This window comes from Rhincodon typus, chromosome 28 (assembly GCF_021869965.1).
Source record: "Rhincodon typus isolate 14 chromosome 28, sRhiTyp1.1, whole genome shotgun sequence".
Lineage (NCBI taxonomy): Eukaryota > Metazoa > Chordata > Chondrichthyes > Orectolobiformes > Rhincodontidae > Rhincodon > Rhincodon typus.
Window position 1 is genome coordinate 40,811,210 of NC_063359.1, and position 13,005 is coordinate 40,824,214.

The 13,005-nt window shown below is 45.4% G+C and overlaps 1 long non-coding RNA gene across 1 annotated transcript in view; it reads right to left on the reverse strand.

Annotated features, from left to right (window-relative positions):
- Positions 1–13,005, reverse strand: part of LOC125486384 — a 27,790-nt gene continuing 14,785 nt past the window's right edge. Inside the window, exons 2-3 of the long non-coding RNA XR_007265063.1 lie at positions 9,278–9,342; positions 1–268 (exon numbers count right to left, since the gene is read on the reverse strand). This is a non-coding gene — a long non-coding RNA (uncharacterized LOC125486384). The remainder of the gene's footprint in view (positions 269–9,277; positions 9,343–13,005) is intronic.

Consider the following 13,005-nt stretch of genomic DNA (forward strand, 5'->3'; position numbering starts at 1 on the left):
TGTTATTATGGAGGAGGTGCAGTTACCTATCCTCACCTGATTGCGGTCTGTGGGTCAGAAATCTGAGGATCCAGTTACAGAGCGCAGAGCACAGACCAACGTCATTGAGTTTTGAGATCAGTCTGGAGGGGATAATGGTGTTGAAGGCAGAGCTGTAGTTGATGAGTACAAGACTGACATTGGTGTCCTTGTTCTCCAGATGTTCCAGGGATGAGTGCAGGGCTAGGGAAATGTCGTTCGCTTCGGATCTGTTATGTCGGTAGGCAAACTGTAGGGAATCAAGGCAAGTAGGGAGACTGGAGTTAATGTTGGCCATGACCAACCTCTTGAAGCACTTCATGATTATGGAGGTCAGAGCCACTGGGCAGTAGTCATTAAGGCACACTGCATGTGTTTTCTTAGTTACGAGGATGAGTGGTCTTCTTGGTGCAGGTGGGGACTTCGGCTTGTAGGAAGGAGAGGTTGAAGATGTCGGTGAATGGCCAGGGACTCTGTCCGGGCCCATGAGGTCATGTTGCAGCTGTACAAAACTCTGGTGCGGCCGCACTTGGAGTATTGCGTACAGTTCTGGTCACCGCATTATAGGAAGGATATGGAAGCATTGGAAAGGGTGCAGAGGAGATTTACCAGGATGTTGCCTGGTATGGAGGGAAGGTCTTATGAGGAAAGGCTGAGGGACTTGAGGCTGTTTTCGTTAGAGAGAAGAAGGTTAAGAAGTGACTTAATAGAGACATACAAGATGATCAGAGGATTAGATAGGGTGGACAGTGGGAGCCTTTTTCCTCGGATGGTGGTGGCTAGCACAAGGGAACATAGCTTTAAATTGAGGGGTGATAGATATAGGACAGATGTCAGAGGTAGGTTCTTTACTCAGAGAGTAGTAAGGGCGTGGAATGCCCTGCCTGCAAAAGTAGTAGACTCGCCAACTTCAAGGGCATTTAAATGGTCATTGGATAAACGTATGGATGATAATGGAATAGTTTAGGTTAGATAGGCTTCAGATTAGTTTCACAGGTCAGCGCAACATCGAGGGCCGAAGGGCCTGTACTGCGCTGTAATGTTCTATGTTCTATCACTTGCCTTGGGTTGACTCCCAGGAGGACTGATCTGATGTGTGATGCAGTGACAGAAGGAGCAGGTGTGTCCGGGGCTGTCGGGGCAGACGACACTGTTCCACTGGCATTCTGCTCATATAATGTAAAAGATCCCTTTGTCCAAGCTGGAAGGAGAGCGGATCAGTGTGTGCACTGTGCAGTCTGATGCAGCCTAGTGTTCTGGACCCCAAAGGGATCCCTCAATCAGAATCATTTCCCACTCCGTTCACAACACCCCCAAGTGAGGGCCATAGCTTCAGCTTCCTGGGCTCTAAGCTCTGGGATTTCCTCCCTCAATCTCTTCACTCCTCTATTCCTCCCTCCCGGTTACAGGCTCCTTAAAAACATGCCTCTTTGGTCACTTCTTGGAATATTTCCTCAAGTCCAGTCTGTGCCTGATTTATGCTCAGAACGTTGGACTAGTTCGAGGGTACAATGGAGTTGACGTTTGTTGTTTGTGTGAAAATGTCACAAGAAGGTCTTGGCAGGCTTGGACAGGTGAGGACTGCAAGACTCTGCATTTATTTATGACGTTGCTGCAGGACAAGGTCAAACTGGACATTCCTGGAAGGTTCTGCACTCAGATGCCACTGCCATGTGATCTGGTGTCACTGATGATGCTGTTTATTAGCATATAGCTATTAACCCCTTACAACACCAGAACCAGAAGGAGGCCATTCAACCCCTCAAACCTGCTCCACTGTTTAACACGTACATGGCTCATCTCATCTCGGCCTCAACTGCACCTTCCTGCCCTGTTCCCCATAACCCTTCACCCATTACTAATTAAAAATCTATCTCCTCCTTAAATTGATTCAATGTTTCAGTATCCACCTACTTCTATACTCTATTCCTTTAGCAATAAATACCAAATTTCCTTATTACCTGCTGTATCTACATAGCAGTTTTCAGTGATTCATGCACAAGGACACCCAGATCCCTCTGCACTGAAACACTCAAATTTCTCTTCATTTAGATAATAAGTTGACTTTCTATTCCTCTGACCAAAATAGATAACTTCCTACTTATCCACATTAAACTATACCCACCAAAGTTTGGCCCATTCACCTAACGCATCCATATCGATTTGTAAAGTCCTTCATTGCAACTTACTTTCCCATATATTTTAGTGCCATCTGCAAATGTGGTTATAGTACTTTCTATTTTTCTAATCAACTTGTTCAGAGAGGTTATTAAACACCTCTGGAACAGATGGGACTTGGGCCAGGCCTCCTGGTTCAAGAGTAAAGATACTACCACTGTGCCACAAGAGGGTCCTTTCTATCCCCATATCCAAGTCATTACATCGATTTTAAATAGTAGATGCCTGAGGACCTAACCCTGTGGCACCCCATTAGTTATAGCTTGCCAACCAGAAAAAGACCCATTAATCCTGACTCTGTGCTTCCTGTTAGCTTGCACAGAGGATTTACCAACTAACAAAATTACCCCATGTGACCTTGCCTTGTGTATTATACTAGCTTTCACTGTGGGATCATGCTGTGCATAGAATGGCTGCCAGTTCGCCACGGTGTGACAGGAGGATGCCCAGTCAGAAAGTGGGGATTATGATCAGTGCGTGACAGTGAGTTCCTGCTCCAGGAGAGTTTATAGTTTTTGCTCTTAATTACTTTTGTGTTCTCAGCAAGATTAATTAATCTCAAACTCCCCACTGTTTCGTGATATAAAGGGAGCAGGCAGCAGAATATAACCTGATCAATAATGCATCGAGAATTAATGCATCTCACACCACAGCATCCAAAGACCTCTCAAAAGTATAGTTTCAGTTAATAATATGTCAAATTAGATTCAGAATACCACTGCAGAGTATTTTAACAGTGACAAGCAGCAAGCAGTAAATCAAAGGGAGAGGCTAAAGGATGTTGGAAATTTAAACAAAAACCGAAATGCTGGAGAAACACAGTAGGTCTGGCAGCTACTGTAGAGAGAGGAACAGCTAACGTTTTGAGTCTAGTGACCCTTCTTCAGAACTCAGAACTTCAGACCTCTGTTCTGAACAAGAATCACTCAGACCCGAAATGTTATACTCTATTTCTCTCTCCACAGATGCTGTCAGACCTGCTGAGTTTCTCCAGCATTTCTGTTTTTGTCTCAGAAAAAGGAACTTGTGGCACTGGGATTTTTACTCTGTATCTAACACAATGCCGTCCTTGTTCAGGGAGTGTTTGATTGGGGCCAGTGTAGAGAAAGCTTTACTCTACATCAAACCCTGTGCTGTCCCATTCCTGGGAGTATTTGGTAGGGACAGCGTAGAAGCAGCTTCACTCTGTATCTGACCTCATGCTGTCCATGTCCTGGGACTGTTTAATGGAAAAGTTCAAACTGAAGGATTGCACCTTCACACAGAGGGTGTAGTCGGGTCTGAAGGATGAATCAGTTTGACAGATGCCGGGACTGAAGCCAATCACATGCAGCCCAATGTTACATGTTCACACTTTGTGCTACCTGTGATATAAATCTTCACCACTGATCTAAACTATTACCAAGGGTTACAAAGCATAAAATTCAGCTTCATAATTTATGGATTTATGATTAATTATTCATGCAGCCTTCCTTTACCTTGGGCTGTGAGATTGGCTGCTGTTTCTGACGGCTCAAATGGTCTGAGGCAGTTAATGTTGAGCCCAGAGAGGCATGGGCCACTTTCAAAGGAATCGTCAGGACTGGGTGGGTGGGGGGGAGCAAAGGAGTGTGGAGGGTGGGGTGTAGTGAGGAAGGGTGGGGAACAGTGAGGGAAGGTGGGGAGCAGTGAGGGAGGTTGGGGGGAGGGTGTGACAGGGTCAGGGGGAGTGAGGAGTGATTGACCAGGACACCCTGCTGCCTCTGTGGTCCCTCAGAGAGGGGGGCTTGTGCCGGGGTGGGGAGGGAGGAGATGGACAGGAGCTGGCATTGGATATTTTTAAGACGTTTCTCTGAAGGAGACATCCACTCCTTCTAACTCCCTATGGGATTGATCTCTGCCTGATGCTGGACTCTGTGCTTCAGAGGGTTACACTGTCAGAGTGAGGAGCAGGCCATTGAAGATTGAGACAAGGAGGAATTCCTTCCCTCAGAGAAAGGTGAATCTTTGGAATTCTCCAAACCAGATTGAGCTGTTTAAGCTCAATCACTGCCCAGATTTAAAACAAAAACCATGAAATTGGGGATGGTGCAGGAAGATGGTGTTGAGATCAGGCATGACCTAGTTAAAGGGGCCAAATGGCGTACTTCTGCACCAAATTCCCACAGTGCAGTCTGATAGCATGACAGGAGGCCATTCCACCCATCATGCTTGTGCTGGTTCTTTGTAAGAATTTTCCAATCAGTTCCATGCTGACCTGCTGTTACCACATGGCTCTACATATCGTCCATCTTCAGCCATTTCTCCAAATCTCTTTTGAAAATTATCCCTGAACCTGCTTCTAGTGACTTTCTGAGACAGAAACATTGGCCCTCCTCCAAACTGCCAATTACCTTCATCCAGGGGCTGTCTGCAGGGAAAAGGAGGCCACAAATTTCTCAGGGAAGCCCACTCGGAACGTGGCTCAAGACTTGTTCACGATTCAGGAGATTATCAAACAGGGAAAAATGAGACACGGACCTCACAGAAACTGATAAAAGTCTAACAGGACTGGAGAGGGTAAATGCAGGCAGAATGTGCCCGATAAGCGGGCAGTCCAGAAACAGGGATCATAGTCTAAAGCCATTTAGGACTGAGATGAGGAGAAATATCTTCACCCAGAGAATGGCAGCCTGTGGAATTCTCTGCCATAGAAAGCAACTGAGCCCAAAATGTTGAATGTTTTCAAGGAGGAGTTAGATCTAGTTCATGGGGCTAAAGAATCTGGTTAGTCTGGATTTCGTTAGTCTTACGTCAGTGGTGGGCAAATTATTGGAAAGGGCTCTGAGAGACAAGATTTATGATCACTTGGAAAGGCACAGTTTGATTCGTGATAGTCAGCATGGATTTGTGAGAGGTAGATCATGCCTCACAAATCTTACTGAATTCTTTGATGAGGTGACCAAACATGTGGATAAAGGTGGAGCAGTGGATGTGGTATACATGGATTTAAGTAAGGCGTTTGATAAGGCTCCCCATGGTAGGCTCATGCAGAAGGTAAAGAGGCATGGGATAGGGGGAAATGTGGCAGATTGAATTCAGAATTGGCTGACCCTTAGAAGACAAAGGGTGGTAGTGGACAGAAAATATTCAACATGGTGCTCAGTTACGAGTGGTGTACCACAAGGATCTGTTCTGGGTCCTCTTCTAGTTGTGATTTTTGTAAATGATTTGGATGAAGGAGTGGAAGGGTGGATTAGCAAGTTCGCAGACGATACGAAGGTGGGTCACGTTGTGGACAGTGCGGAGGGCTGTTCTAGGTTACAAAGGGACATTGATAGAATGCAGAGCTGGGCTGAGAAGTGGCAGATGGAGTTTAACCCTGAAAAGTGTGAGGGGATTCATTTTGGAAGGACAAACTTGAAAGCAGAATGCAGGGTTAACGGAAAGATTCTTGGCAGTGTGGAGGAGCAGAGGGATCTTGGGGTTCATGTTCACAGTTCCCTGAAAGCTGTCACCCAGGTGGATAGAGTTGTTAAGAAGGCGTATGGTGTGTTAGCTTTCATTAATAGAGGGATTGAGTTCAAGAGCCGTGAAGTTATGCTCGAGCTATACAAAACTCTGGTTCGGCCACATCTGGAGTACTGTGTCCAGTTCTGGTCACCTCATTACAGGAAAGATGTGGAGGCGTTGGAAAAGGTGCAGAGGAGATTTACCAGGATGTTGCCTGGAATGGAGGGAAGGTCTTACGAGGAAAGGTTGAGAGAGCTAGGGCTTTTCTCTTTCGAACGACGAAGGATGAGCGGTGACTTGATAGAGGTGTACAAAATGATCAGAGGTATAGATAGAGTAGACAGCCAGAGACTTTTTCCTAGGGTGGAGGTAGCTTTTACGTGGGGACATAGTTTTAAAGTGAAAGGAGGTAGATATCGGGAAGATGTCAGAGGTAGGTTCTTTACTCAGAGAGTGGTAGGGGCGTGGAATGCATTGCCAGAGAGGATAGTGGAGTCGGCCTCATTAGGGGCATTTAAGCGGCTATTAGATAGGCATATGGATGATAGTATAAGGTAGCGGTGGAGGTTAGATAGACCTTAGGTTTCGGGTAAAAGTTCGGCACAACATCGTGGGCCGAAGGGCCTGTACCATGCTGTACTGTTCCATGTTCTATGGTTCTTGAGGAGTAAGCAAGAACAGGGGACTGAGGTCGATGATCAGCTTTAATCATATTTTTAATGGCGGAGCAGGCTCGAAGGGCTGGATAGCCTCCTGCTGCCCCTATCCTCTATGTCACCTTGCAAAATGTTAGCTGCTAAAACGTCTACATTGCAACACCTTCAGGAAGGAAGCTGCCATCCTTACCCAGTCTGGCCTACATGTGACTCCAGACCCATAGCAATGTGGTTGACTCTTAACTGCCTTTGGAAATGGCCCAGGAAGACACTCAGTTCAACCAATGCCCACATGCCCGAAAGAATTATATTTTATAAAAGTGACCACACCTCAGTGCAGTGCATCGCGGCATCCTGAAGTCAAGGTGCTACATAAATGTAATGTCCACATTTTAAAAATTGAACGGAAATTCTCAAACAGCTTACATGGGATTTCAATGCTTGGACAGAATTTACTGATATCCCCACCTCAATGAGGGAGTGGTGCTAACCCTGTCTTGTCTGGATTATGAGCCTAATGACTGAGTCACCTGACATTAGCTCCAGGAATTATTCCCAGTCCCTCTGCAGCTTCTAATCTCTAGAAATCAAAACCTCAATAACAGCCGCTTTTCCGAAAAGATTCTTCACATCGACTTAATTATCTCCTTCCTGTTATCGACCTCCATTTCAGATTCTCTGTCTCACTCTTCACTTTTTAAAAATAAAGCATTACGAAAATCTAATTTGGTTGCTCAACACTGGCAAGAAATTTAGACGACGTAAGGGATTGTGAGAAATCAAAGATATTTAAATATAGCTGTCAAACTCAGTGCAGTTGCAGCTTTCCGAGTTAATGCTGCAGTGACACTGTCTGATTCAGTCAGCGTAGAGCAGGGAGTGCAGCTCTTACCGAGAACCAGCACAGCCAAATCCCAACGGCAGCAAACAGGAGGGAACCATTCAGCGCATCGAGTTAGCTAGCATTACAGAATGAGTACAGCCCAGAAGGAGGCCATTCAGTTTCACTAGTCTCTCCGTAAGATTTATCAAGTTAATCTCATTCCCCACTGTTCATCCCCTGTAGCCCTGTAAATGTCAGCTCTTCAACAATTCATTCAATGCCCTTTCAGTATCATCGTAGAATCAGCTTTCAGCGCTTTTCAAGACTGGGATCCCTCTTTGCTTCCTGACCTCGTTTCCTCCTCAGTTCTCCACACCCCCAGACTCCCCAGTGACTCCTACCAGACGGAAATGATTCTTTCAATCAAGGCCATCAAATTCTCCCATTATCTTAACCATCTTGACTCAATCTCACATCTTCACCTGCTGCACTAGAGAAAACACCTTTCTAATTTTGGTTTCTACCTGTCTGCTTGGTCTTTAGTGACTGCTGTGGATGGATCCCTAATCCTCACCACTTCTCCACAGTTAGAAAAGACTCAAATCGAACTTTCTTGGGTTCCGAATGGGGTATATGCCAGGCCATAAGGTTTCAGATTGTGCTGGAGTACAATTCTGCTGCTGTTGATGGCCCACAACGCCTCATGGATACCCAGTCTTCAGTTGCTAGGTCTGTTCAAAGTCTGTCCCATTTAACATGGTGGGGTATTCTCAATGTGAAGACGGGACTTTATCTCCACAAGGACTGTGCAATGGTCACACTTACCTATAATGTTATCAACAGATACATCTGCAGCCAGCAGACTGGCGAGGATGAGGTCAAGTACGTTTTTCCCTCTTGTTAGTTCCCTCACCAGCTGTTGCAGACCCAATCTGGCAGCTATGTCCTTTAGGACCCAACCACCTTGATCAGTACTACTGCCACTGAGCCAGTCCTGGTGGACATTGAAATCCCCCACTGAGAGTACATTCTATGCCCATGCTACCCTCACTGCAGCAGTACAAGGTGACTCAGCGTCACCATATGCACTGGCTTTGCCAGCGATACCCGTCTCTCCCAAATGAGCAAAATCACGCACTCTCTCTTTCCGTCTTTCTCTTTCAGACTTTGTCCCTCACTGCAACATTAAAATTTCTCTCCCTCTGTCACTCTCCACCTCTCTCACTCACGGTCTCTCCCTCTCTACTTCTGTGTCTCACTCTCCATCTCATCCACTGTCATTTTCTTTCTGTCTCTCTCTCTCTGTCTCTCTCTTTCTCTATACCCCTGTATCTCTGTTCCCACCACCCCCGTCTGTCCATCCCTCCGTTCCCCCCCTCCCTCTCTCTCTCTCCCACCTGCTGTCCCTCCCTCTCTGTCAACCCCCTTGTCTTAACCCCCCGTCCCTCTCGTGCTCTCCCTCTCGTCCCTCTTTCTCGGTCGCCCACACCTCTCTCTCTGTCCCCCTGCCTTTCGCTGTCCCCCTTCCTTTTCCACTCCATCCTCTCTCTCTCTCTCTTTGTCCCCCTCTCTGTCCTTCCCCTCCCTTTGTCCCTCTCTTTATCCACCTCTTGCTCTCTTTCTCTTTCTCTCCCTTTCTCTCTCCATGGCTTTGTGTGTGTGTCTCTCTCTAGCTCAAATACTTTAAACTCGTTCTCCTCTATAATTTGTTTAATTTTTAATTAGCTTATCTATTTTTAAACATGAAATGAATATTTGTTTAACTTCAGAAAAACACTGTATTTTTTGAGTCTGACTTAACACATCTGATTCGAGCTGAAGAGCTAAGCCCAACATTTCTGCAGCTGTACAAAGTGATTTTCATGTTATTCCCATCTCCCTGACATTAAAAGGAGCTATTATGAATTTTAATTATGCAAATTATCTCAATATCTTCCCTCTCCTGAGCTTTTGTATTGCTGCAATCCCATCTGCATATAAAAATTTACCTCATTTATTTTAGGTGGGCCCTCGGTGCCTGAGCAGTGAATATTGCAACAGATGGCATCCAGTCCGTGCCAGGGCAGTGCACAGGGAGATCCCACTGACAAGAGAACATCGATTACAGAACAGAGAATTAACACCAACTCACCAAGCTCTGTGCCCAACTGACTGGCCCCTCGACAGTGCGGCCATGGCTTTTTTCTGGACTGTAGTCTGAAAATGAATAAAATGGACAATGCTTTAAAAAGGGGAGAATATGCAGGATGTTTGCGGCTTTTGAAAATCCAGTGAAGCTCCAACTGAGGCATGTGAGACATTTGAGTCTACAACTTATGGTACTATTTGCTGTGGGTTCAGGAGAGATCAGCACAGTAACAACCCTCTGATTGCTCAGGCTGCATAGAGGGAAATGGAAACAGAAACAGAGAAGCAAGGAATCACAGAAGCTCTCTGCATTGATCTCTCTCCAAACTCTTTCCCTACGAAGTTGCTCTCTCTTATTCTGAGTGAGGAAAGCAAGAAAACTTCAGAGACACTGAAAAAAAGTAACTCCAAAACCCAAAGCAGAAAGAAAGACCTCAGGTCCAACCAATCAACCAGTCAGCTATAGATTCAACATTGCTGCACAAATAACATTAAGGCATCAATGAAGAACTGAAAAGCTGGTGAAACTAAGCCCTCAGTTTGGGATTTGGAATGGGAACACAGCACTGTGGTCCTGACATTTTTATTTCCTTCACACATAATATTTGCATTTTGTTCATTTTTCTCGGAGTTTGTGCACGTGTGCAGGGAATTTCGAAGGGGGCAAAGTGTAAGATGCATAAATTACAAAACCTCTCCTTTTTTACTGTTTTGTTTAACCGTGTTACTATAAATACAGTTATTTTGTTAACTGAAAAAACCTGTTGTGGTTTCCATTGATTCCTGGCAGCAGTTAGAGACAATTTGGGGATTTTGGTGTTTCATTGATTTGTTATATTTGTCGCTACAGCAGGAGTAATGGGTCTTGATATCCAGCATGCTATCCCTGTGAGGCCATACAGCATTTTGCAGACAGTACAATTGGAATAGACTTAATATTTCCAAAACCCATTCCATTTCAGCTACATGGCCAGAGGAAAAAATATATCAAATCAGAAATGACAGAAAGTCCAATGGATACATAATTCTGTATACACCAGGTCCCACTCTGGGGTGACACAACACATTTTCAATCTCCCTGATTCACACTGATACTTTCTTTGTAAGGCACATGGCCTGAGGAGATTTTACAAGGAAGGTGAGGGTCTAGTGATATTATTGCTGGACTAATACCCCAGATGGATCCTGGGATTGAATCTCACCACAGCACAGAGTGGAATGTGAAACAAAAAAACAAAAAATCTGGAATCAGAAGTCCAAAGATTACCATGAAAGCGCTCTCAAATTTTGTTAAACCCCATCTGGATCACTTATGTTCCTACCTGGGCTGGGCCACATGTGACTTCGAATCCAAAGTGATGTGGTCAACTCTGAAATGTTCCAGGAAGCCACAAGTTTCATCAATCACTACAAAGTCTTAACAAAGGAGTGAAACCAAACGGATCACCTGGTATTGGAAAAGACAAAGGCAGAAACAGCCCCGTCAACCCTGCGAAGACTTCTTCACTAACATCGGGGCGGTTAGTGCCAAAATTGGGACAGCTGTGTCATAGACCAGTCAAGTAACAGCCAGACACAGTCCTACTCATACCTTACAGACATGTCCCAGAAACCACTATCACCATCCCTGGATATGTCCTGTCCCACTGGCAGCACAGTGGGATACAGTTAATTAGAGGTTTATAGCATGGAGCAACGCCCTTATGCCCAATGTGTCCACATTGCTCATCAAGCACCTATCTACACTGTACATTTTTCAGTATGTGGCCCATAGTTTTGAATGCTATGGTATTTCAAATATTCATCTAAACCCTTCTGAAATATTGTGATGGTTTCTACCTTTACTGGCCTTTCAGGAAGCAAATTCCCACCATCAAGAGGGTCAAAAGAAACTGTCTAGACATCCCCTCTAAATCTCCTATCCTTTATGTTAAATCTAGCCCGGTCATCGACCCCTCTAACATCCCTCTTATCCAAACTTCCACGCCACTCAGAACTTTGTCCACTTCAATCAGGTCCTTCCTCAGCCTCCTCTGCTCCAAAGAAAGCAACCTGAGCTTATCCAGCCTCTCCGCATAGTCAAACTGCTCCATTCCAGGCAAAACCCTGGTGAATTGCCTCTGCACTCCCTCCAGGGCAATCACATCCTTCTGAGAGTGCTGGGACCAGAACTGCACACAGTCCTCCAGCTGCAGCCTAACTACTGTTATATACAGCTCCATCATATCCTCTTTGCTCTACATTCAATACAGTCACCAATAAAGGCGAGTGTCCCATATGCTTTCTTAACTACCTATCGACCTGTCCTACTGTCTTCAAGGATTTATTGATGTGCACACTGAGGTCTCTCTGACCTTCCGTACCTCCTGGGGTTCTACCATTCATGATGTACTCTCTTACCCCATCAGTACTCCCAAAATGCATGACCTTATACTTTTCAGGATTAAATTCCATTTCCCCCTGACCAGTTACTGACCCCGCCCATTGACCAGCCACTGACCCTACCCAATTATCCAGCCCAATGACCAGTCATAACCCAGCCCACTGATCAACTCATCTTCACTGTCCTGGAGCCAAAGGCTTTCCTCTTCACTATTTACCACACCATTAATTTCCACGCCATCCGTGAACTTACTGATTAACTCTCGTGCACTTGTGAGTAGGTCATTAAGTTCATTGCAAACAATGAGGGACCCAGCAACGAACCATGTGGAATCCCCCTGGACACAGGCTTCCAGTCACAAAAACACCCCTCAACTATCACCCTTGCTTCCTACCACTCAGACAATTGTGGATCCAATTTGCCAAATTGCCTTGGATCCCATGGGCGTTAGCTTCTTGATCAATCTCCCAGAGAAGACCTTGTCAAAGCCTTACTAAAGTCCAGATACACTACTTCATTGCACTACCTCATTCACTCCTCAAAGTTCTAACTTGTTAAACATGATCTTCCATCATACAAAGCCATGCTGACTATCCTTGCTTAATCCTTGTCCCTCCAAGTGGGCAGCACAGTGGCTCAGTAGTTAGCCCTGCTGCCTCACAGCGCCAGGGACCCAGGTTGGATTCCACCCTCAGGCGACTGTCAGTGTGGAGTTTACACATTTTCCCAGTATGGGTTTTCGCCGGGTGCTCCAGTTTCTTTCCACAGTCCAAAGGTGAGCAAGAGAGGTGAATTGACCAGGCTAAACTGCTCATAATTTAGCATGTGCAGGCTGGGTGGATTAGCCATGGGAAATACAGGGTTACAAGGATAGAATAGGGCTCACATCTGGGAGGGATGCTTTTTGGAGGGTTAGTCCCGATTCAGTGGGCTGAATGGCCTGATTCCACACTGTAGGGATTCTATGATTCCAAGTGAAGATAAAATCTGTTCCTCAAATTCTTTTCTAATGGTCTCTATTACTGATATTAGACTTCTGCAGTTTCCTGGTTTATCCTTACCGCTCCTCCTGAGTAATGGGACCACATTAACTGTCTCCCTGTTGCCCGAGAGGATGTAGAAATTAATGTCAGAGCACTGCAATCTCAACCCCTGCTTCCCACAGCTGCCTGGGATGCATCTCATCTGGGTCTAGGTACTTATCCATTTTCATACCTGCTAAAATCAGTAATATCTCCTCCCTCTCGATGCAAATTTGTTCAAGTGTATCACAGACCTCTTCCCTGATTTCTATACCTACATTGTCTTTCTCGATTGTGAATGCAATTGTAAATATGCATTTAAAATCT